The sequence below is a fragment of the Anguilla anguilla genome, chromosome 16 (genome assembly GCF_013347855.1).
Source record: "Anguilla anguilla isolate fAngAng1 chromosome 16, fAngAng1.pri, whole genome shotgun sequence".
Lineage (NCBI taxonomy): Eukaryota > Metazoa > Chordata > Actinopteri > Anguilliformes > Anguillidae > Anguilla > Anguilla anguilla.
Genome location: NC_049216.1, coordinates 14061906 through 14088013, shown reverse-complemented (window position 1 = coordinate 14088013; position 26108 = coordinate 14061906). Strand labels below are relative to the sequence as shown.

Below are 26108 nucleotides of genomic sequence, written 5' to 3'. Positions count from 1 at the left end.
TCCAAATTCTTGCTAGCCTTTCGTGGCAGCTTGCCTTTACAGAGCTTCTAATAGGTCTTCCCTGGTGTGTAATTGGCCATCACTAAAATGAAATAGCTCTCTCCCACCCAAGCCATCGATGAGAGAATCCTCAGCTTTAGATTGCTCCTCAGGCCACTCACTGTTACACCCTCAACTCTATACACTATGTTGAAACCCAGAGGCTAACAAACTGAGAGTGTGACACCTCACAAACACTATTTAAAATGCGTCTTCTCTGAGACCATCCCTGCAGTAACAGGGTAACCTAAATTATGAAACAACAACATGTATTTGGAAAAAGAAAAATGGTGAATCAATGTTGAATGAATCACTCTCTGACCCAAAAAATACACAAAAGGCTTGCAAAATATCTAATTTGTGTCAAAACAAATGGAAAATAGACAATATCCTGGCCAATAACAAGCTCAGTGACCATCCTGAGCACCGAGAGATATGAAGAATAAGATGCACTTTCTCTTGCTATATGAATAATAGCCTGGCTAGGCTTGGGCTTATTAGGACGATGGTGTTTTGCTTGGTTTTCATTTTGTTAAGCACGTCCGTAAATAACAATAATGAGTCATTGCTAGCCCCTGAGTGGTCATGCGGACAGACACACATACTCACTAACTCGCACACACACAGGTGAAAAAAATTTAAAAAATTAGCACATACTCACTTATGTGGGCACACACTCATACACACTCTTACTTGCTAGTGTGTCAATTTTTTTATGTGCAGTCATTTCTCATGAATACAGCCCCGTGCTTCATAATCTGAGGATGTGATTGGTCAAATGTTACAAATGGAAATGTGTTTCCTAGATTAACATTATTACGTGCCGGAAAAAAACCTGCATATGCACACTATAGGGCGTTTTCATTTACTGCTACAATTATTCCACACCTCTAATACAATCATATCGAACTGCATACCTTGGTTTTAATTGTATCTGACTTAAATAAGTTATGAATGTAATTGAAACGGCTAATTACGACAGACATACCAACGCTGCTTGGAGCATACTTTCGTAGTGCCAGGCTAAATATTTTCTGAATAAATTACCAAAATTCTAAAACTGTTACATTTATGGGACTCCCCTACTCAAACACACTGACGATTTTTCCTCTTAAGAATGGCCATTCTGATCTTCTTCCAATTTCCATTCTCTCCTCCAATATTTTTTTCGGTCTATTCTCAGAACGCTCTAAAATACAAAATACATATGCATTAACCCAAACATGCAAATTTAAGGCAGGCCACATTTTTCTTGTTTCACCTGTGCAAATCTCCAGTGCAGCACCTTAGCAAATATGGAAAAATGCTATTGGTCTTGTTAGCATCTATAAAAGCATAGAAAAATCCTTAGTATGGCCCTATATTTCTATATCATTGCTAAATCAGTCATTTTTATTTGATGTGAACACATTTCACAATTTGCTTTAAAATCCCTTCAGACAGTTTAGAATTATTGGGAGCCCAGCTTTTCAGCACCTTGAAGTCTCTTTATTTATACAAATGGGAACACTTTATGAAGTGCCTTCAAGTGAATTCAACAGCATGTCAATTAAAATTGCTTTTGGGCTGAAAGAAGCTAACCTTGAGTTTCAATACCCATAGATTTAATAGATTTACTTCCCACTCTCCAAAATGTTTTCAGACACAAACATAATAATGCTGATTAAGGATGAATTCACATCACACAGAGTGTTTTTAAAAAATGTAGCAAATGGATTGATTTTGTAAATATGAATGTTTAAATCCACGCACATGCACACACACACACATACACCGAGAGAGAGATGAACTGTTGACTAATGAACCAGAAATATTGAGTGTTAGGGAGACAAATGTTATTCCTGTAGTCACAGAACAGTAGATAATTAGATGTGTGTTGGATTACCTATTGTCTTTTTCATTTGCCAATTTTGAAATTCAAAATATCCACCTGCAAATTATGTCCTACTAGGAAACCCATTGTTCAGACACAAAACAATGAGGTTTTGAAAATGAACCACTAAGGAAGCTACAAAGTAAATTGTTCATTGTTAATTTAACTGATATTACAGCAGATTTTTTATGAGTGTCATAGGGAACACACACTCTATCAGGGTAACATCAGGGCAACCAATAGATTCCGTGGCTAAGGTGAAATCATTAACTGAGGCAACAGTGGTTGAAAGTGCATACTCCTCGACTGTGATGTCAGTGCATTCGTTCAAGATGCAAGGTAAAACAGAAGAGCAACTCTGAATCAATTGACTACACATATCAATCTAGGGCACGAGCAGGCAGTTTAATCTAGAACAGTTTGATGAGAATGCCACTGAGAGGGATACAATGGTTGGTGTTTCCTTTATTCTGGCAATTACCAATAGAGTGATATTAAGGCAGTACTATGGTTCACTTTAGGTCATTTGAGAATAAGGTAGAACTGTGGCTCATTTTAGACCATGTTTCAAAAAGACACTAGGTGGTTCATTTCAGGTCATGTCAGGTTTGAGGAAGGTAGACTGTTCGATCAGTTTTGCCTATATTTCAGATCACAATGTAATTCATTTAAAGTTATATGTGCATATGGCAGAACTGTGGTTCATATCATGTTCATATTCAGTATGGTAGGGGTATGGTTCAGTCCAGACAATAAGTCACAATGTGGTTCATTTCAGGTCATGTGTGAGCAAGGGACTGCTGTGGATCAGTTTAGAATTTATTTTAGTAAGACACACTGTGGCTCATTTCACAACATATTTGAACAATGCATAACTGTGGATCATTTCAGGTCATATTTCAGTAAGACATGATGTGGTTCATCTCAGGTCAGGTTTCAGTAAGACAGAGCTGTGATTAATTTCAATGGATGTTCTGTTGTATTTGTCTGTAAATGCGACCAAGACAGAGAGAATGGTCAAGGACTTAATTTGACTTAACAGAGACGGCCATAGCTGACATTTCTAATCTTGCTTGATATAGCCTCTGTTCCGAAAACATTCATCTAATAGCTCTAACTTTGTTCAAACTACTTAAAAAAGTGGAAAACTGATCTTGTAAACAAACTGATCCCAAACACTTTTGGGAATTGGGGGCAGACTCTGAGGCATATAAAAGGTCATTTTCCCATATACTCCTTTACGTCCACTCAGTATCACCCTACTCTGAGAACTCTGATCTGGGAGTGTGTCATTCATTACACCAGGCCCATGTCTGCTACAATCCATTCTCACCATCTGCTTCCAAGTTAACAAGCCTACATCCTCCCTGCCAAATATACAAATTAATAGATGAATAAATTAGTGGTAGTTTCAGTGTTAGATGGCTCGCACAGTGAGTTCTCAGCAGATTGTCTAAGATTAACAGCATCATAGTCTGACACCATTTCCACGTTAACCGAGCCGCTCCACACATTATTTGTATCAAAGACATTGGTTCAAAAAAAACAAGTTAAATTATTTACAATTGCTAAAAACAATGTTCATCATATGCATGATGAACATTGCTATGTTTTTGTCACACCATTTTTCATGAATGGCCCAAATTGTAAAGTGCTCATGAGAATTTATGCCAGGAAAATGCTAATCCTGGCAACAAAAATAATGTATTGAAATCTTTTTTTTTTTAATTATTTATACCATATTCGTTATTCCTGAGATCTTGGTGACAACATGACATTTTTTATCTTCATCTCTATCTTCAGTTTATTATTGATTCCAAATTATTGTTTGCATAATTATGTCTGCAGTCTGCTTTCTTAGGCTGAGATTTAAACAAAATTTAAATATTTTTAAACATACCTAATGGTACATTAGCTGGAAACAAAGATAAAATGATATTTTGAAACAATCTGTTAAAAGAGTCTGTGATTACAAATGATGCTGTCGTTAATGTTGCCATTGTAGATGGTGTTCATATTTGTATTTAAAAAGCTGTAGCCCATATAATGCCATTGGATTTTATATGCAGATTTGGCAGGCAGCCTCTGCTCTCTCTGAAGCGTAATGAGAGATTTAGAGATGAAAACACACAAGGGTGTCTGGCAGCACTAGAGCTGAAATTTCACCTCAGTTGCTCAAGAACTGGACCAGAAGAAACAACCATAAATTGCTTTGAAACCATGTTTCTTTCTCAATGCTTGTTATAAACACTGCAATATATAGTAAAAATATATAGTAATGCACTCCTAAAATGAGTGATTTATTAAATTAAATCACTCTGCATCCTGTTAGACCGATGAGGCTTACAGACCAAGTCTATAGGTCTATAAAATGTATTTAACTAAGTCCCCTTAGTTTAGATAGGAGCTGGGTTTCCCTCAGTTGGACTCACTAAGTATCCAGACACAGGGCTGTGTGTCTGAGACCCCCATCCCCAGCAGTGACTGCCTAACAGAAGGAAAACAGCCCCTGTGCTCCATACTTCCACATCACCAGGAAGACAGTGTCTGCCAGATGTTCAATCCAATGTAGCTGCTGTGTGAACAAGAAACCTCTCCGCTAATCATGCCTCAACAGTCTATCTGTGCTGACGGAGGATTAAAATGTCACATTTTATTTCAGTAAGAATAGAGGAATGGGGACGGGCAAATCTTTGAAAAAAAAAAAAGTCTGGCTGTGCAGTTCAGATACATTAGAACACTAGAATAAAGCATTTTAACATTACAGCAGAAGTTAGATGCCTCAGAAGGATTATCATGCTGTCAAAAATGTCCTGTTTATAGTGTCATGTGCTCCTACAAAGAAGCATGAGCAGCAGTATAAAAACATTACAACTATAATATCTTTGTATACGTATGTACACACAAACACACGGTCACACACACACACCAAATATTCTACAACACATCACTACAATCAGGTAACTCTGTGTGTGTGTGTGTGTGTGTGTGTGTATGTGTGTGTGTGCATACAAATAAAAATGAAGGCCTTGATGATGCTGGCCGTGTACTACAGTAATACTGTAATATTATTTTGACATCATGCCTATACATACAGATTCCAGTTCTTCTCAGAAACAGCTCATTACTGTCTCCACAATGTTTTTTTCTTCCTTTTCAGCCATCAGTCTGTTTTACCCAATATATGTTCTACGAGATGTCATATTGCTCTCTGGGCAGGTAGCAAAACAGCCAGACAGACAGAGACAGTGAGGAGGGCGGTAGGACTCAGGTGCCCACCACTGTTATTCATTATCAGTGCTTGGCTGACAGCAGACCAGTACAGCAGGTGAATTATTCTCAAAATGATTATTTTCTCCATCTAGGAAAGAGGAACAGTCAGATGTTGTCTGTAAATATTGAATGTAATTTCAGAGAAGTTTTTTGAAAGATCACAGGGGAATGACTCACATTTAGGGTCGCTATCTGTCAAAATGTCAGGATGGAATTTAAATTAATGCTTAGCCCGAAATAACGGACACGGAGAGTGTTCAGGATCAGATGGTATTGACACATTACACACTTTCAATTGGATTAATCTAATTATGTCCCTACGAATAATATAGTTTCACTGTTAGGATGGCAAAGGTCTGAGCCAAATATTGCAGTTTCTGTACAATGTAAGCGGTACAAGTACTGGTGTATATAAGGTCGGCTCCAGATTGGTTTCTAAGATTAGGTTGCAAATAAAGATAAGTAACTTGCATATACTATAGTAGAAACTCCCATTTCAGTATCCTAGATCAACTTCCCAGCACTGGATGCTTTCTGTCTGCATTTAATTTTCTGAAGTGTTTCATTGTTTCCTTGCCATGCTTCCTTTCCTTGATTCCTTCTGAACATGCCACAAGGAAACATGAAAAGGAAGGAGGAGAGGAGGCAAGGAAACAAGAATAGAGGAAAGTTTTCATAAGGATTCTGACATGCTTATTCACTCAAGTTTGCTGCAACATTGTTCAGAACCCCATGACACTGCAACGGATCCAAGTAAAATGTGTCACTTCTTGTTCTCTTCCTGTGATCAGCTACAGGCAATCAATATGCTTAATGTGCTTTTAAATTCAATTTCATGCTAAGCTGCTTACCATTCTCCTGATGGCACTGTCTCTCTTCATTGAACAAAGTCAAAATAAAAGGTTTTTAATGATCACATATTATCTTTTTCTATTTGATGTAATCAGAGGCAAGACATACACCAGAACAGAGAATAGACAATGCAAAATGTTGCACACGACAACTTACAGTAATAAAGATAGTTATGAAATTTATAATTCATTGATAATTTAAACAAGCAAAAGGAATACGTACATAGGGAGCAAATATTTCCTCATTTTGGTTTCACTACTCTTTATTAATCAACATAATGGCATCATTTAAGTTCAAATTATGCTATATATAAAATATTGCTCGATGACAAGAGGAATGATGCATTCATTCTCAGGAACAATTGTCTGCCGATCCTCAGACAAGCAGCCCACGTGTCAGCTGTCTTTCCTTCAGCTGCTGGCATGACCCAGAATAAATGAATCATATTTGTATGAAACAGACAGGTGGGGTGGGTGACGCTTCGCATCTCGCATGACCAACATCATGGGCAAAAACTAAAATGGTTAATGGTAAAATCATCCAATATGAGGCAGCCAGGCACACATGCACACATCATCATAATTCATCACACCCTTGAAATGGACAAAGCAGAATCAGAGCCCTAGTGCTATCGGTAAAGAGTACTAACAGCCAGCTTGACAGATCAGATAAGCTACTCGCTGTCACTTTAACTTATCAGGCAGTGCCGGTTACTGATGGCATCACTGTTTCACCTATTTTTGCCAAATGCATATATTCAGCGAAAGCCTCCAGACGCTGACTGGATGCTCCTATCACATCATAAAGGCAAAATACTGCAAAGCTCAGGGTTACATAAAGAGAGTAGATCTCTGTCTGACCTGAGTTTCAATCAACATTCGCCTTCCACTTTAACAAGTGTCTGATTTTTCCTTCATAAACACTGTTCGGCAATCACCCAGGTTAGATTAAGCTCCCAAACTGTGTTAATGAAGAATAACTGTTGCATTTATTAAATTTAAATTTTAGGACATGTTACTTGAATCTAGGCCTTTGCTTATTTTATTGCTATAGCAACAATTAATACACACACAAACTGCACACAAGCAGTAAATGAAGTGAAGTGAAGTGAAGTGAAGTGAAGATGTACACAGATACCTTCTATGCACTGCAAACAAATAAGCATAAAATGACACAAAACAAAAAATGAGCAAATTTTAAAAAAGAAAGAAAGCCCAAGTTTTCTTTTTTCCTAAGAGGCTATTCTATATCCTGATTATATATGGGGGGGAGGGTCTTTGTTATTTCGGCATGTTTCCCTCCACTCTCACGACCCCTCAGCCCCACAACGCCGTCAGACTTACGGCTCAGCTGAGCTGACCTCTGACCCCCGACCCCTTGACCCTGAGGCTTTCAGTGCATTAGTGACAGTCAGTGGGAAAGTTTGGCTCTCCATGGTTCTTGGATGCATTGGGCCATGGGTTGGGTGTGCGTGGTCACACACTGCCTGGGATAAGGGCCGTGCAGAGGGGGCTCCAAGGGCTGCCCGTTATTGATATCCCTCACCAATGCCAATGAACACTCCTTTTCATAAACTCCAGTCTCTTTACATTGTCCCTCTGACATATGCATCACAATGGATCAAGGTCTGAACCCAAGAATCTGCAAAACCTCTATGGTTACAACACTGCAGGAAAAGCACGTTTCCCAGGGACAGTCTGGAGTATATGCTTTGCAGAGATGGCAGGGATATTTTGTGCTTGGGAGATGCACATAGCATACTGGCCCACCTGGGGTCAGCAGAGAGGAGCTGGTGCAAGGTGTGCAGTCTGCTGTCTCAGTGTCCTCGACTGAGAAGCCTGCAGAACACGTCTGTGTGTGTCTGGTGGGGGGAGGGGGGAGGAGGGTGCCGGAGCTGTCAGAATGGCAGACTGATTAAAGGAATGTGGTGCTGCAGTCAGGGGGGGGGCAGGCTCTCACTCAGAGGGAAGGAGCGGGGACTACCTCCATTCAGAAATCTGTAATGGTTCAGTAGAAATATTGCACATTTATAAGATGTTTATCAAACAGATTCTAAAATAATTTCCATGTCGTTTCATTTAATTTCATTTCCATTTCCAAATCATTTCAACCCAGCATGCAGAAAAGAATTATCCTCTGCAGTATCTGTGCTGTTAATGAAATTCCTCTGCCTGGAGTCTTTGTGACATGATAGCTCCCATTCATTCATGTGGCCGATTTCTATCGCACGCACATACACACAAGCACACACGTGTACACACACACGAGAGAGAGAGTTACATGTTGAGTAAAATTTGGAGCAGATTGCTGAAACAGAGCTTGTCCTCTGAATATTTTTCACAGTGTTCTGGTTCTTTCCCTTGTGGTACAGCATGTAACTCCACTGTAACACTGACAAAACCAACTTAAACAAATCTCCCTGATAATCCAAACAAGCCACACAAAGCTTTATACCAAGCATTTCACATTATGAAATGATGAAAGTGAGGAGGAATTTAGCTTTTGTTTGCAATTTACAAGTACGGCATCTTTCATCCTTTTCAAGAATCACTAAGCAGTTGATTGTGGGGCATGAGGACAGGGGGTATTACAGTCCTCAATGTCATCTAATGTGTTGCCCCAATCTCGGCTACACAAAGTTGCTATAATACATCAGCTGAGGAGGAGAAAAAAGGTTTCAATAAGCAAATGAAACTAGGGGAAATCTGGGTTGCCAAACTGAGAGTTCCAGGTTGGGAATGTGCCCAGGACACTGGGACACTCCATGCTGTCTGGGACAAATGCCATTTCTCACAATGTCTCTACTGAAACTCACATCTAAGAAATTAAAATCATATCATTTTTTTTCCACAAAATTCCCGCATCACAGAAAGGGTTCTGTCCCAGAATGCTTTGCACAAACCTAGACCCAGCTTCCTATGCTTTCAGCCCTTTTTGACTGATCCAAAATCAGCCAGCTGACCTATAACCCCAACAGCAAGACCAACCACCCAATTAAATGGAAACGCAGCGACAGTTATACTGGAATTCACTGATTTCAGACAGAGCTGACTCTGTCCAGTGAGCTCTTGCATTTTCCTCTGCTGGATACAGACGGTGATGGATTGCATTGTGGGTGTAATGTGTGTGGCCATTGTAGCAGATGGTCCTCACATGTGCGGTGGATTCAGGTCATGGGCAAGGCGCAGAGCTGGAGCAGAGACCAGCACCAGACAAGACTGGAGATGAGACACATTTACATTCACACACTTACACTCACACAGTTACATTCACACTCTGTCACACTCACATTCACAAACAGCCACATTCACACTCTCACACACACAGCCACATTCACACACACTCACATTCACATACAGCCACATACACACTCTCCATTTCCACTGAGTTTATGCTGACTCATTCACCTGGAATGTTCTTAAAATGTCCATTAGGTAGACAATTTCAATGACACAAGAAATCTTCTGTTTCCTCTCTTAAGGTACAGATACATCAGAACCAATTACATCTGCACCCATGAGTTGAACACAGCATTCAAAAATGAGTGTGTGTCTGTGTATATGCAACAAATTTTACACCCAATTATAGGCAGATGCATTGAGCTGGGTACATGGCACTGGGTACTTCAGTAAATAATAAAGGTAACACAGGAAAAATGTTACACAAACCCTAACTACTCCGAGAACGTAATCCACCAGTTAGTCCAGCTGGAGAATTTTTTTCCATTACATTTGTCAAACTCTTTTTTTTTAGGTACCACAATCTGTTTTTAAGTCTTGTTGTTTGGTTGCATTGGAGAGCTGTAGTATAGTTTCTATGAAAGTTATTGTTTGAGGTCATTTGCATATAATTATTATTATTATTCAGACTGAAATGCTGTTAAGTGAAAACTGAGTATCGGATATGTGATGGCAGTCTACACTGGTCCCTCAGAAGTCATGTCCCTCACACTGCACACGCTGAAGAAAGGCCTATCAGAGCTTCAATAACCACACCAGCCTTGTTTTAGCTGGTATAAAGCTTAAAGTTTTTCTTGGGGAGACCCAAAATATTGAGGATTGTGTTGTATGCTGAGAGGCAGGTCACTGTCAAAGCTGAGCCGGACTGCCTGTGCTGTCCCTTTGTGCACTCAATACATTTCCCCCCTTTTCCTCCCATTTCAAAACCCCAGTTGCATCCATAAGCCAAACTTAATGCTGCAATCTCCTCTGCCAATTCAGGAGAGCACAGACAAGACTGTGCCATCCTCTGAAACATGTGATGTCAGCCCGTGCTTCGAATTAGACTGCCAGTTCACTGGCAGCGTGAACAAGCAAATTGCAGGTAACTAACATGAGTTGGGCACCGGTGAGGAATAAGACCCAGTAATCCTGCTGACTGCATCTCCCCCTCCTGGGGTGACACTGTAGTTGATCTTCTGGCAGTCAGCAATGCTGCCATCCATACTTGGTATTGGACGTGATACTGGACTGTGGAGCCCATCCACACACCGGAACAGGATGTCACAGAATGAGCCACCCAGCAACCACACTGTGCAGATACATGATTATAGCAAAGTTTAAAAATAATAATAATAACAATAATAAAAGTGTCCCTAATCTTCTTCCGTTCAAATGTGAAGTGCTCAGCATAGAGCTTGCTGTTGTGTTTGCATTATCAGGGAGGATTATTTGATTTTGTCAATGTTACAGTGGATATACATGTTGTACGAGGTAATGAACTAAGCTTGGCCTTAGGGTTAGGGTTAGGGTTAGGGTGCTTGGCCTGTAATGGACAATTGCATTTAACCCTGTGTAAAAACTGCATGCACATTTTGAGAAAAGTTAATATTCTAAAAAGCGCATCTGCATCTCCCTGGTGATCATTCAAAGATAACATGCTGCATTGTGGCAAACACGTGATATCTAACACTCAAGCACAAGAGAGGAGCAAGAGGTTACAAACTCTTTGGACAATTTCAGAAGTGTAAAATCTTATTCCATTCAAATCAAAAGTGAGGATGGAGTAGTTTCAGAGTTATTAAACTGCCATTAAGCAGCCATAAATCAGTAATTGATAGCACATCAAGAAGTCGGCAGGGTGTGGCTCATGTGGCCCATGTGTCCTGGCTGAGACTGCACCCTCCTGATTGCAATCACAACACATCAGCTCCTGTGTAACGCATACGCACAACAGGATGCTTGAAATATGGCTCTGCTGCAGCTGTCTGTGGGCAAGGATTGTATATTTCACTCAGGCAACCTCCCTTAAAATTAAGTCAACCCAGGGCATAAACAATAAACCAAATGAAGTTTTGCCCTTGTTTATTTCAATTGAATGCCTATGTAGAGCAGTGTCATGTTTAATATGTAAGCATCCTGTGGTAGCATTTTCAGCCATCACTGACCATATCACTGTTCCCTTACACACAGCATGTTCTTCCAACTGAGATGGGTGTGGAAAGATGGTTCTGGGATCAATTCTTGGGTGCATAAGTTAACCAACTTGCTCCAGAACAGATCGCTCAGCTATACTGAGCAACTCTGCCCCAACCTTGAACAATTAATACCAACCAAGAGACCCAAAGACCTAAGAGCTAATTAAACAAAAAATAAACACTTGGGCTAGATGTCCCTTTCATGGTTTGGGTTATATTAATAAAGAATGGTACGGAGGCAGTGCTGTGTTTGTTTGCGTATATGTGTATTTGCGTGTGTTAATGGAACTCTGGGAAAATACTCCACAGGAAGGTGCAATGGTACAAACACCTCATATTTATAGATGGATGGTCCTCAGCGCACCCCAGTGTTCCAATTCAGCACTCAACTCCTCCCCCCACAATAACAACTACAACTAAAGACCAATCCCAGGGAGACCTAGACCTAGAGAACCAGATCAAACCCGTTCAGACCAGCTCTTCAGTAGGCACTGTTAAAACTGCTTAAAACTTTAAATCCAGTCAGTTCCTCAAACTGAGACTTATACAGATTATACCCAAAATTCTTTAATGTTACAAAATTCATTTGCTGGAGCCACTGCAGATGGGTTACAGCTTCATGAAAGAGCCACCATCTGGAGGACCTATTGCTGTGCTCTGAACCACAGCTACTCACTATCAGAAAATGAATATTTCATATAGCTAAATACAGACATTGCGTCAATAACACTGAAATATTTAGACCCACTTCTTAGTGTGTCATGTTCAGAGTCTGTGCTTTCTCTACAGTCTATGATTCCAGGCTTATTTTAACATGGATTTGATGAGCATGGATGGTGAGATATTTGGTGAGTTGCTGAAGCCTTTTAACCCCTAAGTAAGACTGTGCAAACCCATGGTAAGCCAGTGGAGAAAGAAGAGGAACATTAGGTTGAATCTCAAAACCTTATATCACAGTAAATGTGATGTCCTCTGTAATAATTATTGTACTTTCATTTGGAGTTGTACAACATGTGGTTGTTTTTAAGTAAATGATGGATCATGTTTAGAGGTTAGTACAATTTTTGGAGAAGGGTTTGGCTACATAAAGGTTTGCCCTATGTCTCCTAGTAGATGTAACTATGTATATGTGTAGACTGTAGAAGAATATGGACAAAGTCACTGTGAATTCACCCATTGATTCTCCATGGGCTTTATGAAAACGGTTTTGAAGCCCGGCGAAGTGTACTTCATGGGCAAGTTCCCGAAATATGCCACCTGGTGGTCTGGAGGGTTCCAAAACCCAGAATAACATTACAGCATCTCGGTGGTCAGATCAACAAAACCCTAGTGTGTGAAGAGATCTGAAATATGATCATGTTTCACTTTTTTCTTTGTGAGAAGGCTATGTTAATTTCCCACGAATTTTAGTCAAATGCTTTGATGAGAAAATGTCTGTTTAGGAACAGTGCGTTATAATTTAGCTCCTTATATATGGCAGCATATATAATTTATTGACCTGGATTTTTGAACCCAGCCCCTCCAAGTTACATGATTACATTTACTATTTATGAGTGTATTCTCTTAAGACCATTTCCCCACCATTAGGCAACCTTATTCCAAGGCTGAGTCGCTGACATGACTTATTAGCATTCATGTCAATGAGCATGTGTGCACTGGGCCTATAAACTGAAGCTGACAACGTCATTAGTGGCAGCATTTCTCCTGGCCATATATCCATCCTGCTCATTGTTACACCATTAGGCAAACAGCACTGAGACTGACAATCTTAAAATCAAATAACGCTTAGGAGGATGCACACATAACGTGCTGATTTATACCCTCCATCGCCTGATAAATAAAAGCTCTCCACAGAGGAAAGTGAGTGGCATACTGCAGATGCATCATTTCTCATGGCACACTGCTGGCTCATAGACCGCGCCTGAGTCTGATATTAGCAGGGAATAAAGCAATTTCCCCATGATGAGCTGCAATCAAGTGTGGTAACCCTCTCAGTTTTGGCACCCAGAACACACATCACAATTTTGCCCCAATTTAACCATTTTTATTGCCCTGAGGAGTTATAATGGGTTCATCATGTGATTTCAAGCAAGGCCTGCTGAAATCACAACCCTGCTTCTTTTCACTACTCATTCAATTTACAAGCCGCAATTAAGAGATCTTTCCACAGGATTTTCTGTTTCAAAAGCTGTGCACCGAACACCGTACAGCATATTAAATATTTTGAATGCAGCAAGATTTATCCTGAATGTGCTACATTAAAAATCAATGCTCAAAATCCCTAACCACATTATTGCTTACAGACAAAAGCTTTGAAGAAATGTCATTTATCGATATTTGTCTGGCCATATTGGCTGATTGCAACACCTGCTTATTTTACATTACAGCACAAACACGAATTGCAAATAAGTTTCCACATGTGTGGAAGAAGTAGATGACCACTGACATCACCTAATGAAAGAAAGATGTAAAGACATTTTATTTGTATAACATTGTGAAATTTATAACAATATTAATAACATTACTGCAGTATTCCAACATGTTTGCTTTATTAAGCAAAGAGTAGAATACTCCAGAGATTCTAGAGTGCTACTGAGTCTCTGTATAGCCTTGCTTATGAGTTGACTGGTGAAAAGGATAAATTAAAAATAAACAATAAGCTTAGGTAACTGTGCGAGACACAGTGGCAGCCTATTTTAAATTCGCACTTCAGTCCAACATCCAAGGATTTGCAACCAAGTACTAAATATGATCACTTCACTTAAGATTTTTGCAATTTTGTGCTTCATGTTAATTTGTCCAATCACTTTTGGTCTCCTAAAGGGAAACTATGTATAAAAAAGGGCTGTAATTCCTAAACAGATTGGCCAGTATTATTTCTTTTCAAATCCAATGTTCTGGAGTATAGAGACAAAACAACACATTGTGCCACTGTCTAAAAATGAAATGTAAAATGAAAAAGCAAAAAAATGAATACCTAGTGGGTCCATGGTATGTTGTATGGAATTATTTCAGATGTGATCAAAGGACTGTGCTCACATTTGCAGTGTCCTTACTCACCAGTCCTCAAAACCATGCATTGCTATTAGAGATGGACAGAGTGAGATGGGTGTTTATTCCATCTCTTGGTAAGTGGCAGAGTTCCAATAGGGACACAGCAGGCAGCTCACAGCTAAGCAGGGCTCAGTAAAAGCAACTATTCTACATTTTTAGTTGGTGATTATGGATAGATGCGCAGTACATGCAAGGCATCAGTTGTAAATAGAAGTGTACAGGCTGAACCTGACAGTGGAGGGACAGAATTTCCTTTTTCAGAAATAATCAAGCCAAAAGGGAAGTGACTCAGTCTAGTGTGAATATCCTGGTATAACTGTGGCTAAAGTGCTTTGATAGATCGTGTTGACACCGTCTCCCCCTCAGTGAATCTCACTGTATCTACTGCATCTGCTTACTCTACACAGTGTGTCCCTGTGCTGTTTCCCCTGCATTTGTCCCTGTGCTGTGTCTGTGCTGTTTCCCCTGAATGCATCCCTGTGCTGTGTCTGTGCTGTTTCCCCTGAATGCGTCCCTGTGCTATGCCTGTGCTGTTACCCCTGAATGCGTCCCTGTGAGGTATCTGTGCTGTTACCCCTGAATGCATCCCTGTGCTGTGCCTGTGCTGTTTCCCCTGAATGCGTCCCTGTGCTGTGTCTGTGCTGTTTCCCCTGAATGCGTCCCTGTGCTGTGTCTGTGCTGTTTCCCCTGCATATGTCCCTGTGCTGTGTCTGTGATGTGTCCCCTGTATTGCGTCTTTTTTGGCATCTTCCATATTGCAAAATACCAAATAGTGATATTCATGTAAACACAAATATATGATCACAGCCATGTGACCAGAAAATGTTTTTGTTACAATTATGCACATTAATCCTAAGATCAGTACTCAGTTGGACATATAAATCCTATGTGAATCATCCAGTACAGTACCAACAATCCTTTGAATGGATTTTACCATCACCCATTGAGTGGTTCTATGTCATTCAACTTTTTCAATCAACTGCAAAATCAAGAATCATTGAGAATACACTGAAGAAGGGTAATTTCATTCCTCTGAAAACCCCATTGTCACTCCAATAAAACAGATTTCTGAAATGATACATACTGTGAAAAACGTAACCAAGTTAATTCATTAATCTGACAATTGAAGCAATTACACTTCAACTACAACTCAAACTCAGCTTCTCCAGTTCACTGAACCACAAAGCAGGCAAGCTCATCAGTTACTGTCATTTCATTAAACAAATTATGGAAATGGCACTGCAGGGTGTTTGATTATGCAAAACCCTTTCCACATATTCCTCTCCCTCATTAAACCTCACCCTGCCATATCCTCACCCTGATCCCTGCCCTGTGTCCACTGTCACCTTTCACAAACTCCAGCTCTCTTTTCAGGGTTCATTAAAGTGCGGAATGATAATGTGAGGCTCTCTCTCATCACTCTGTTTGAGAAAAGAGCTTCTTCATCTGGTTTCTGTAGGGATCTTTCAGGGAGGGGTTATCTTGGGTGAAATTGAGGCATTACCTTAGCTCACACTGGGCTGTATGACAATAGACTGGTTCACACCAGGAAAAAAGTATACCCAGGAGTTCAGCTTTAGCTTCATGGGGAAGGAGGGGATTTGCTTCCTAAGATGCATTTGAATGAGCGGTGCTTGATACAGCCTGCTTTATGATCGGCTGTCAGAGCTCTGCATGACCCAAAGTTAAGATAAGATGTTTCTGTACACTTCAGATACCTTGGATCATGAGCAGTTCCTTTCTTTCTCCACTCTTTCTTCTTTCCATCGCTTTGGTAGGCTACAAGTTAATGCTCATTTCACCTATTCATAGATTTTTTTCCAGAACTGTACAGTTGTATGTACTTTTCAGCAAACTCTAACCTGGCTGTTCTGTTCTTTATGATTACCAGTAGTGTGCACCTTGCGGTGAACCATCTTGATGGTGTAGCCTTCTCTTTATGGTAGTCTTTGATGCATCTATGCTTACATCCTGAGAGCATTCTTGATCTGTTTGAAGTGGAATAGTGGTTTTTTTCATAATTCAAAGTATTCTTCAGTCATCCACTACAGCGGTCTTCTGTTGTCAACCAGGTTGTTTGCTATTGCTGAACTCACCAGAGCATTCTTGCTTTTTAACAATGTACCGAACAGTTGATTCTGTTCTGTGAACTGCATATTCTTCCTAAAACCATCAGAAAGCACAGAGGGTACAGACTGAGCACCAACTTAAAGGGACAGCTCACCTTCTGGAGTCTTGATATAATCTAGTTATAGTACACGTTTTCAACTGGCCCAGACAGCTTTTGAGCATGATGATGGATATTTTATATACTTAAGTTTCTTGACAAAGTGCATAGACAATACAGTCATCTCTGGGACACTGGGAAGAAATAATGTTTTGCCTTTTTTAATATGAATTATGTTACACTCACACCTGTGAAAACAATAAAATATTTATTGGCATTCACATCAAGCAAAGCATTTATGCAGACCACACTCAGAGAGAGAAACTGTGGATTAACTCCAGTCACTGGTTCTTAAAACTAATTTTGTGAGGGGAACAAACCTATAGATATGAAGACTGTAAAATACTGTCTTAAAATATACATACACAGATTTACAGAACCCCTTCAGGTCCCCTGAACACACCTAAACAACTTGCGTGTTCTCAGATGTATCTGAACAACCAGTGTTCACAATATTGGTTTGTATCTTCGTTCACACACCTGGATGGTTTGTATCTTCACAAACACACACCTGAACAATCTGACTCTTCACAAACACACACCTTAGTGATCTGTCTCTTTGCAAACATACTCCTGAACAACTTGTCTCTTCACACACCCATACCTGAAACAATCTGTCTCTTCACAGAGAAACACCTGAATGATCTCTCTTCACACACACACACCTGAATGATTTGCCTCTTCTCAAATATATACCTGAACAGACCGTATCTTCACTCACACACCTGAATGACATTGGGCATTCCTAGTGTGATTTTATTCTTGCTCCAGATCAGCATAAAGCGACAGCTTCTCGGCCTCCTCCTGCAGGCAGTTCTAAAACACACAGTATTGTATGAATTCTGTGATCAAAAAACACTGAATTCACTCTTATCATTGCCTGGTAATCATGATTTCCTTCAGATTCTTTATATTAAGCCATCTTGTTGATCTTTTTTTAAATATTGTTTTAGACAATTGAAAAATCATACTCTGGAAATTTTCAAGGGTTCAAAATTTTCTTCTTTAATTTGAGCAAGACCTAATTAAAAAGTAAGACCTAATGAAAATAAAAAAGAGGTAGGAGTGAAATGCGATGATGTGTAGAACTTGCTGAGTGTAGATGTGATGATGAGAGCGGACGTCTCTATGGAATACTGTTGGCAGTGAATCAGTATTATGGTGATGATCAAAGTGCAGGGGACGGGAACTGGGGCAGATTTTGGTTTAAGCACAACCACTTATACCTTTAGTGCGCTTTATTACTGCTGTCTGATTGGTGTGCAATTTCAGATCTGCAGGACCATGGGGTAGAGGAGGCTACCCATTACCTCATGTCCAAAAATCACATTCAGCATGGAAATACAACAGCAACAGCAGCAGCTTTGGAGGCAATGGCAACAATGATGACAACGACGACACTGACAACAACAATAATAATAATCTGGTTTCTATGCACTCCATAGAGAATTCCAGATTCACTGGTTCAGTCCCACTGTAGTTCTAGTTCTGACCCCACCTCCTACTGGTGGGAGACATTTTCCATTAATGCTCAAGGTCACAGTTTATAATGAAGATATAAACCACAGAGGATAGTGTTCTTCTAAACGGAGGTGTTGTTTTAATTTTATGGCTGAACATGTCCTTTTTAGTGCTCCTGTCAGAGGCAGTTTTGTGGGTGTTGGGACAGGGTGGATGCAGACCTCAGAGGATACAGAGACCATGGGCAATGGACCATAACTCCACAGATCATTTGAAGCTCTGTCAGTGGGGGAGGGTACTAGGTGGGGGAAGGGCACTGTTGGATAAGCTTAAGGCCTGGATCAGTTTTTGTCCCATTAGAGGCAAGGCTCTCTCTCTCTCAGTGAATATCACAGGTACCATGAAAGCAGAGTGTCTTATCTGTGAGGGTGCACTGTAATCTGTGTGTGTGTGTTGGTGTGTGTGTGTATGTGCGTAAAAACAATGCTATATATTGTTCTTGTTCATAACCTACCAAATTCAGGTAGCTATTAGGTACCATGACCTGCAAATGACATCCAATTGGGAAATCCCCCCCCCTCCATTAGTGCATATGTGCTCCATATTTGAGCAGGGTAACAATGGGTGTAACCCTAACCTGGGGGTCACTGATTTGGCACAGGTGGGGAAACGTGCTTCCCCTCAACTACAGCAGTTAAACCTAGGAGAATAGATATGGAATAGATGGGAATTTTGGTCACAAAGTTTAACTCAAAGTTGAACTGGATTTGAGAATTTGCCAAGCGAACTAAATCTTTCAGTATGTCACACAAAAACACAGGTTCCCTGCCTCTCTCTCTCTCTCTCTCTCACACACACACACTACAGAGCTGATAATTCTGGCTGCAAGGTTTATTCATTCTCCCCTGCCCTGCTCTCGCAGACTGCAGACCTGCGCATGCATGGCCCACATGCCACTGTTTGCATTCCCGCTGTGCAAATCTGGCCACTGGCATGTCCCCAGTCTGCAGGATTATCCCTGGAATGCTGCCACCTGTTCAGGCCCACGGATGGAGCTAACACCGCAGAGCCCAACCCACATCACAGCTGTGTGCAGTGTGAGCGGTGGTACCCACCAGAATAAAAACCACACGCCAATTAGCTGCCACAATAGGCACACATCACACATAACCTGACCGCTATGAATGCCAACAATGAGACCGGGCCTGACTGTTATAAATGCCCACACTGTGACCACCAAACCGGCGCACAGGCTGCTGTCATTTATCTCCCAGAGCGGTCTTCTGATTTCAGAGACATCACACCTCCATTCTTTCCGGCCGTGTAACCTCTATGGCTGCGATGAAGGAAATTTGCTGCCACATAACACAGTTCCTGGCCCAGACTCAAGGAAACCGTGCGAGACAAGTGGAGGCACTGTGACAAAACATACAGCCTTTTCTGGCACCTTGACAAAACATACAATCTGATTTTTTGGCTGCTAAAGGAGGCTTTACCAGTTACTGAGGCTAGAGGGGGATTTACTTTTTCCTGCATGGATATAAAATGTCTGATGATGTTTTTGTAGACAAAATATAGGAAAATTCTCTATGCTACTCATTATATCACATCACCGTTTATCTAAACTAGGACTTTATAACCAATTATCCTTCAGATTCAAAATGTGTCCAAAAAAGGTTTTTTAAAGATTAGCAGGGGGCATTTCATTTTCACAGCAGTATGTGCAGTATACAGCTATATGAATCAATACAGGAACCAAGCAAAAGCCTTAAAAATTCAATATTGTCGATCTGAAACATCAGCTCAATGACCTCCCTTCCTCCCTTCCTCCCTCCCCCCTCCCCTTTCCTCTCTCCTTTGCAAGCACACGCATGCACACCTTGGAGGCTGCTCTCCGGTGTCACTGTAGAAACATAAGAGTGACAGCTTAATTGGAACGTCGGGAACGAGGAGCTCTGCGGGAGGAGTGTGGCATGGAAGGCCTTTTTGAATGGGAGAACGGTCCTTTATGCTCTAATTCCGGAGAGCCAGACGCCCGGCCTGGTGACCGAGGGCTTACTGCCAGTGACCTGCTCTGAGTCCTCACAGCACAGAGAGAAAGGAGTGGAAAGCGTGGGACGAGTGGCCAGCCAGCCAGAGAACACGAGTGGGCGGATTCTAAGTCTGAGCCACACACAAGCAGGAAAGACAGGGCATTAATAACGGGCTCCCATCAGGGGTCTACAACCCCAATTGCGAACAGAACACGAAGGAGAGCCGGTTTTCTCACGCCACATATTTAGGATATAATTTCAGACCCGTAATGCACCCCTCTCACACCTTTTCTCATTTGAGGTGTGACCCAAGTGGGGACGCCAATCAGTCACAGGGTACTGGACCCTGGCTCCAAACACTGACTCCGGTTATAAGGTGAATGGTAGTAGCCTCATGGCTGATCTGAGATGAGGTGGGGCCAGAATGTATCCATATTTTTCATGGATGTGACAGGTCTGTTGGTGGATCTGGGATCAGTTTGGGCAGAAAATGTATTGAGAGATCTGTAATTTAATGTGGAAACATGATTTAGTCCACTATAGATGTCAACTATTGATTTGATTTAATGGTTTCTGTTTTATTCTTGGAATGATGTGACATCACCTGAAATCTTTCCAAATGCAATACTCACCACAATATCATTCAGCAGAATATCAGCCCTAAGAATGTGCCAGAAGCCGTGATTATGACTCAGGCCATTAACACTGTGACATACTGTCATTTCCAGTCGTTTCTCTATCCTTATATTTTAAAAATTATTGCACATTCAGTACTGCACATGTTATGTTCCAGACAGGAAGGCAATATCCAGTGCTTTTCATTCAGCTTTCAGTCAGACTCCTGGGGGTACAGCAGAGCCAAAAATACTCACAGGAAGTAGACTGTGGATGATGTCACAAGCAATCTTGTGAAATCCCAGATACAGCATTACCAATCATTAATAATCACTCCTTTAACAAGCAGAAGCTGTTTTCATCAGAGATCAGAAGGCACACATCACTCAAAATTTGCATTACTAATTTATTGGTCCCAGAATGCGCTCGGAATATGGTAATCTAAGAGGCAGTTCAGCAGCCGAGCAGACTAATGTATGCTGTGTTATAAAAGAATAACAAAGAAAACAGCAGAGATTATTTGCAAATGTATTCATGTTTGTGAGGTTGTTAATTCAACACAAATGTTCTGTCAATACAGTATTACCAAGATATCACTGTATTTCCAAGGACTGAGCAAACGTGACACTGAATAAGAACCATAAAAAGCAATATTTTCCTCTCAGAGAATGGACTCTCCCTCTCTATCTGGATTCCTCTCAAGATTAAGATTCTTCCCACCAGAGAGCCAGAGCCACCACACACATGCACACACACACACACACGCACACACACACCCTATCCCCAGTCATGCTGCTGGGCCCAGTCAACCAAGGACAGTGGATGAATTCCGGGATCAGTTCATACACCATGAAAGTTCATACACCATGAAAGATTTTATAGATCTTTTTCTTTTCTCCTGAACCCAGATTGCAGGTTCATCTGAATCCATGAATCTCGCATGTACCATCTCTGACACAAAGAGGCTTACCCCTCTTCCCAATCACATTCCTTACCCAATATTTATTTATCATGCTCCTGGAATGTTCAGTGATGCATATTCGTGTCCATCTGTAATCTCACTATGCTGAATGTGCACCAGTATTATACTCCAAAAAAGAAAACAATGAATTAATAAATATACGTGCACAGATAGCGGTGGGATCTCCATATCATCTGGCTTCACAGCTCTAAGAAAATGATGTTTTTGTATTTCCTTAAGCCCTCATATCCGGGGGATGTTTCCCCATGCCCTAATTCACAGAGTTTGAGATGCTGAATTGTGAGTTGCATTATTTACTCATATTATCCTGATGAAGATACACAGCCTACATCCCTTCATCCATAGTGAATTTAAGGGGCACTGCCATGATGTCTGATTTTGTCTTGTAATGACAGGTCCAAGAACGTGTTGTTTGCACAATGAGTTAGTTAAATTTAATAATGTATGAGCATAACCCTCTTGAATGCTCCACTAACAGCAGGGAAGCACTTGTACTGTTCTGATGCTTTAAAACTGCACTGTTGACTTGTTGACTGCTTTCTGCCTTGTATTCCTACGATTCTGAACAGTGCAGAGTCCTTGGAATCCGCAATGGGACCATACAAATTGGTCCCAAGAACTCTTTAAAATGATTATTTATTTATTGTTTTATTGGTAGAAGCAGTAGTCGTCTCTAATAAGTAAGTAATATTACAGAACCTCCACCTGACACCACCCCTCCCCCCCCATTCCATCTTCCCCATGCTGTCCATGAATGTCAAAAAACTCCACCTCTTCAGGGAGGGGGTCATGAGACGGTGGGGGGGGGGGGGGGGCACAGCGGGGGATAAATCCCCAGCCGTTTGCATCAGTTCACCTCATAGACATATGAAAGCAGCATTGTGAAGCAAATAGCAGCGTTAACTGAAAGGAAAATAGCTGTTTCAGGAGCTGGGGTGGGGGTTGGAAGGTTTGGAGAGAGAGAGAAGAGGGCAATGAGGCAAAATAGGCCCATGTGTCTGTCATTTTTTTGCGCCTTACCATCCGACCAAAAAAAAAGAAAAAAAACTTTCAATTTTTGAGATACAATCAAACAAACCAGAATTGTTTGTTTTTTTAATGTTCACACCATCTCTCAGTGCAGTGTCACCCTTTAGAGGGAACCTGCGGTGAGAAATCATCAGAAAACCGCAGGCCACAGACCCCACCCTTGCATCTCCCCAGCACGCTCACTTTCACAGCAAAAGAAAAGTCATTTGAAAGGCCGGCCTGGGGCTGGGGACCCGCGGTGATGTCGGTCTGGGGCTTGGTGTTGTTTCTACAACAATCAGAGCTGGGGAAAGCTCAACTCAGATGCAGCAGCTGATAGAGAGGCTCGCAGCTTTCTGGGCACAAGTGGCAGCCAGCCGGATAAACAGGCAAGATAATAAAATCTTACTTCTAACCTGATAATAGTCATGAAGTCGTTTTTGATGCTTACTTATGATGAAGGAGTTTGCCAGTTTAAGCAATGTCCATTCACACACCAGCTTACTGAACATTCTCCAAATTGTTCAGGTAACCTTTGCACGTATTACATTACATTACATTGCATTAGTTCAGCAACAACAAAAAAGAGATTACCATAATCCATTTCTTAAGGAAACACCCAGAGAAATCTGAGTTTTCATATAAAATATTTTCGCCAATTATATCTAAAACCATGTCATGTAAAGGGCACGAAGGCATCAGATACTGGAAAATGAACAGTTAATCTGCGACGGTCATTCATTGTGGCCAATGATCACAAAAAAGTCCAGGTTCTCTCTCAATAGTTGGCACATTTCCAGCATTAGAAACACTTCATCCATAGCGTTCAGCCAAATACACACATCTCACCTTCTTGCTCTCACAGGTGATTCTGCAGGTTAGTCCCTAACATAAATCACACGTGTTAGCCAGTATACGTTTAGATTTGAGCTCTATTTCAGGCACAGTTCATACAGTTGTCATCTCTTGCTCCTGTTTCCACATATGGTTCATCGCCTGTGAGACTGCTGCTCTATTTCTGTTAGACAGCCTAATCAGACATAACAATACAACTCAAAAGTGTCTTTGCACAAACTCAAACAGAATTACTCAGCTGTTCCCAAAACAGAGTATAATGACGTACAGTAGAAGGAGAAGAAAATTTAGAGATGGAAAGAGAGAAACAGAAAGAGAGATGGAGAAAGCAAGACAGGATAATCCTATTAAGGTCAGGTAGTATTTATAACTGAAACAGTGAGGTCTTACAACCTCTCTGTTCATTGAGTTTGGTTGGAGAGCAGAGAGAGAGAAGCCTGATCACTGTGCCATGAAGCTCATTGGAAGTAGATTCTGCTTCAGGTCCCTGTGGATTGGCCCTGGCTCTTCAGCACAATGGCACACAGACAGGGCCAATGCCAGAGACACTGACATAACTGCACTGAACACAGTAACTAAACAATGCCAGAGACACGGACATAACTGCACTGAACACAGTAACTAAACAATGCCAGAGACACTGACATAACCGCACTTAACGCAGTAACTGAACAATACCGGCTGCAGATGGGCCACGTTTCTTATTCACAGGTTGATTTCTGCACCAGTATATGCAGCAGAACACTGAGCTCCTTGTTAGGCAGATCTTCTGTTTTCTGTTCAGAGGCTGACATCACTCACATGGACCCAGAGGAGTGTGGCCAATGACTCCCAGCAATGAAATTCCACAGATAATTAAACATTTTCTAAATCATAATCATGCACGGATTATAATCAGTGGTCAATTCTGAATGCTCATCATACTCCTCCTCCAACTGTTGGTTCCCAACGCGTTGACTCAGTTTCCCCATGCGTGTAATTAAGTGTGGAGCAAATGGAAAAAAAACTCCCAACACAAGCAACAATCAGCAGGGCACCCCACTACTTCACAAAGACGAAAGACTGACAGGAGCCCCATAGAGAACAGTGAGAGATGTGCTGTACATGGAGGAGTTAGCCGTACCCTGAGATGCACAGATACGAAGATTACAGCTCTGCTCCTGCACTGATGAAGTTCCCTGCAGCCCAGATAAAAGGAGCCTTTTCTAAGCCCACACACCACCCGAGGATCGGGAGTCTGTAATTACACAAACAAAGAGTTATGACGCCCACCTAATTGCACCTTTTTACACGAAAATCCCTCGGTAAGGAAAGACAAAAGAAGTGCGAAAATGCACATAGAAATGCTACCCAAGGATAGTCTTTCAGGGCTCAGTTTGGTCTCCACTGTGCCCCTCCATCTCCACAGCTACATTACATTTAACATGACGTTACATCACCATTATTTCATTAACACTACATTGCATCCCCATCGCTACATTTGCATCACATCCCTATTAATGTGTTTACGGGACATATAGGATGTATATCAATCACCATTAAATATAAATGTCATAATAGCTATTACATTAAGATCACTTAGCACACGCTCTTATCCAGAGCAGCTTACAAAAGTGGAGAACATTGATGTTAGTCCTAGAGAAAACAAAAGTGCAATATCACCAATGATGGTGATAACAGCACAAATAATAATAAACAAAAAGGACCTTTGGCAAAGAGACACTTCAATAATTATAATCGTTTAGCATCCTTGAGGAAAGTGAATCAGGCAAGTAAGCCCTTACAGGGATTTCCTTGAGTGCATTGTATTCTTAGCACAATAGCCTATTAACCCTTTGCAACCACACACCCCTTACTGAAAAAACAGCGTCTTTGATGTCATGGTATCAAGTAATTAATATTTAAAGGGCAACAAAATACCAAAATAAACACAAAATAAACATGCATGAACATGAAGCTCTCTCTTCTGTCTCAGATCTTGTTGTTTCCGTACGAAGCCGTAAGCACAAGAAGCCATACTGAGCCCGAAGGTTCCATTTTAGATTCCGACATAATTGGAACCAGAACACGTCTGCTCTCAGCTGTAATAGGCTCTCATGAATGCATGTCTTTCTCCTGCGTCATGGCCGCGCACCGCAACCCTGCCCATGTGTGTCAGTCTAGATTTAGCTACCCCAGATACTGACTGTATTCATGTACCCAGGCATACTGGTGGCCAATTACAGCGCTAATGCACTAATTCAATAAGGTAAATGGATTGCGCAGGAACGGGGAAAATGGTTAAAGTGTACACATTTATGCACTTATGTGATAACAAAATCAATGGGCCTCCATTACAACCTCCTTGCATCCCAACCTTTGTAGTGACCCTAGAAACTGAGTTCTGATTGGTCACTCCATGGTCCAGAGTGCATTTGCAC

General features: G+C 41.1%; 1 long non-coding RNA gene across 1 annotated transcript in view; it reads right to left on the bottom strand.

Annotated features, from left to right (window-relative positions):
- Positions 1-6468: 6468 nt before the first annotated feature.
- Positions 6469-26108, bottom strand: part of LOC118214846 — a 57158-nt gene continuing 37518 nt past the window's right edge. Inside the window, exon 3 of the long non-coding RNA XR_004762697.1 lies at positions 6469-6552. This is a non-coding gene — a long non-coding RNA (uncharacterized LOC118214846). The remainder of the gene's footprint in view (positions 6553-26108) is intronic.